Below are 3,854 nucleotides of genomic sequence, written 5' to 3'. Positions count from 1 at the left end.
AGGGTCGCTTGAGCGAACAATGCAAAGCTTCAGGTCTGCTACACAGAAGCACGCTCGAGCACAAGAATTTTTGCTCGAGCGAAGGAATACATAACATAGGGCTCGCTCGACCGCAAGAAAGCTCGCTCGAGTGAAGAACACCAACCTTCATGTTTAACAGAGATGCAGACGCACACTCGAGCGCATGACTACTTGCTCGAGCAAAGAGACACAAGACATAAGGCTCGCTCGAGCGCAAGAAAGCTCGCTCGAGGGGAAGCTACGTCTAAAAAAAAGGAACCTGAAGACCCACAATACTCGTTCGAGCGCATAAATCCTCGCTCGAGCGAAGAAGCAAACACCCAAGGCTCGCTCGAGCGATGAAGCAAAAACCTGGGCAGCACCCACTTGTACCAACTCACAACCTACCTATTCCAAACTCACCCAACACATCCCAAAACTCAAATACAAAGGATTAAAGGATGGAAACAAGATATAAACAACCACATACAACCACGAAACCCGAGTTCGGACGCACTAAAGGTCGAGGTAAAACTGGGATCGCTATAGCCTCTGCTCTGTTCTGTAAAAAAAAGGGGTACTGCTTGGTGGACAAAAGTGGCCGGCAGCCCAGAAATAGTGGCCGACCGACCACAAATAGTGGCCTATCGCCCACTAATGTTGGGTTTCTCCTGCTGCAACACATAACAAATAGAGCCCAAACAGAGCATTCTCTGAGGATGTCTATCCACCTTGCCTCTCTTTATCATCAAACAGATCAAATGAGGGGTAGGCTTGACTTACACGCCATTAATCGGCCCAATTTCATTGCGTGATGACTTATGAACTAAGGGATACAATTTCAATAAATGCACAAATAAAGACTCTCAAAACCTCCTCCCTATCATGGGTTGATCAAGGGAAAGCGTTAACATTGATTCTTGAACCTTTTTCATCACTAATAAGTATGAAATGACTCAAGACTCAACAGGTTCAATTAACATCCGATTGAACCCAAACCATTTATTATCTTGTTCCATTTTTTTGGTCCAAGTTTTATTACTCCATTTAAATTACCTTCCATTCATTAACCAATTAAGTCCAATAATGGAGAGAAGTGTCAAACCAAGGGTTGTCTTAGGCATGAGAGGGAGATCATGCAGTTGGTAATGAACCCCCCAAGGGATTAAACCATTAAGCACAAGGTCACCTCTCAAGCTTAAACAACACTCAGTTTGAAGCAACTCTCAAAATAAAGAGAAAAAGCCAAGAAAGGAGGGAGATTGCAGAGATGATTACATGTAAACACAAGTATGAAGAGCAAGAAATAAATGCTATCAACTCAAATTGGTTGGTGGTTAAGGCCAAAACCTCCAAACCTATGAGTACCATTATACTACAAGCATACTATACAAAGCATAAATGACACAATCAGCCTAAAACAATCTAAATTACATTAAAACAGTGTTGAAATTCACATGGAAAAGCTTAAAAAAGTTAGCTACAATATTGAGGAATTTAAGCTAGTAAACAAGCACAAGGAGGGGAGGCTAACCCCTCCATTTTTGGGACTTCTAAACATGATTTTAGCCTCTGCAAAACCTCTAAGATTTAGTGGTAAAAAGCCCAAAAAAAGTGGATGAAAAGATGGGAAACACAATGGTAAAGGCCTATGAAGCAAGGTGCAAAGAAGGGTGATCCACCCCTCTTCCCTTAATGGCCTTACAGCACAAGTTTCAGCCCAAAAATTCAGTGTAAAAACAGTCCAAAAAACAGTAGAAAAGATGTCAAATAAATAAGGGGAACAAGCTAAGAATTATACCTCTTGAAGAGGGATACCCTTCTTGAGTTACAAACCAACAATTCCACACCCTCAAGAGCTAAATGCAAGCTCAACAACACCTCAACAAAGAACCCTAAAGGTTTAATTTAGAGTGTCTAGGCAAAGGGTGGAGAAATTGCAAGAGAGAGAGAGAATTGTATAGAGAGAAATATTTTTTAGCTCCCAAATTTTCTAACCCTTAAACAATGAGAGAGGACCATCTATATATAGAAAAACATGAGACTATCTCGAAAATATCTATACAGACACAGCTAGTGCAGTGCATGTATCTATAAAGACAGCTGGCACAGCTGGTAAAAAGATTTGAAAATTTACAGGCCACTAAAAGTGGGCGGTAGGCCACACTAGTGGGTCTGCAGGTCCCTGGATGCTCAGGTTTGAAAAACTACTGTTTTGGTCCAAAAAACAGGGCACAAAGTTCGTAGGGGTGTGAGGCTCAAAGTTGAGGCATTCTACTGAGGACCTCGAGCATTTAACAAGCAAGTACAAATTCATCATTGGGTGCACAACTGGTGGAGCCCAAGTCGTAAGGGCCGTAAAAAATGGGGTGTCTACAGTTGACCCTTTTTGACAGAGCTCAGAGCCATGAAATGACGTGAGTAAATGTCAAAACCCAAAGACAACTAGTTTTGACAAGGCCGTAAGAGTTGGGCAAACAATCAGGACATAAATTAAATTGGTTACGCTCGCAAGCTGCCTACGTATCCCTTTGCAAGGAATCAAACTAGCGTAGTTCAGGAGCAGGATGCAAATGATATGCACAAAAAATACTTTGAATGCTGGACTCACACGCTTCACGAAGTTGGCTATTTTGAAAAGTCATGACCATGCAAGATGATGCAAGAAGCAAAACAAGATAATGCACTGAGAAAAAACAAGAAGTCCAAACACGTTTCACGCAGAAAAAGAACTAAAACACATTCTAACCATGCTGAAGCCGTGAGAAGAGGAAAGAAAAACCTCTCAGGGTCGCGTTTCACACGTCCTAAGATACTCTAATCACACTGAAATCGTGAGAAGAGGAGAAAAATCGCTTAGGGTCGCGTTTCACGCGTCTTGAGATAACAACTGCTTGGGGTCGCGTTTCACACGTCCTGAGATAGATAAAAACCGCTCAGGGTAGCGTTTCACGTGTCCCGAGATAACAACCCCTCAGGGTCGCGTTTCACGCGTCCTGAGATAGATAAAAACCTCTCAGGGTCGCGTTTCACACGTCCTGAGATAACAACCGCTCAGGGTCGTATTTCATGCATCCTGAGATACTCTAATCACACTAAATCATGAGAAGAGGAGAAAAACCGCTTAGGGTCGCATTTCATGCGTCCTGAGATGCATGCAAAAGGTATGAGATTATGTGATAAATGACAAAGGCGATAGATGCACAAAGTGAACAAGTGCGATAGATGCACAAAGTGAACAAGTGCGATAGATACACAAAATGAATAGGTGCGATAGATGCACAAAGTGAACAAGTACGATAGATGCACAAAATGAACAGGTGCGATAGATGCACAAAGTGAACAAGTACGATAGATGCACAAAGTGAACAAGACTGAAAATCAATACAGTAACAATGCATGTTCTATGCAAGATTATAGACAACCGACATATGATATTAATTGAAAGCATGTTCTATGCAAGAAAAGAAAGCAAGTTCCATGCATTCTATGCAAGATTTTTTAAAAACAAAAGTATGTTCTATGCAAGAAAAGTAACAGACATGTAAATGAACAAAATGAACGAAAGCGATGTTTGGTACCAACCTTTGACTTACCCCTTGGAGACTTTGCAAAATGCTTAAAAAGGATACATCTTGTTCATCTTTGCAATTGGGGCACATTCATGCACCGACAACACAGTGGGTTTTGGAACGGCGCAACTGGAACACAATTTCGAGCTCCTCGAAAATCAATCTGGACCCAAAAGAGAACCTCCCATACACTGTTAAGGTAAAAGAGCAACAAAACCAGCACTAGGCCACAAAAGAGGGTTGCCAGCTATAAATGAGGCCTGCCGGCCACTAATGCAAAAA

Source organism: Camellia sinensis, chromosome 2, assembly GCF_055761805.1.
Source record: "Camellia sinensis isolate YWXY chromosome 2, ASM5576180v1, whole genome shotgun sequence".
Lineage (NCBI taxonomy): Eukaryota > Viridiplantae > Streptophyta > Magnoliopsida > Ericales > Theaceae > Camellia > Camellia sinensis.
Note: the sequence above shows the minus strand (reverse complement) of the source record.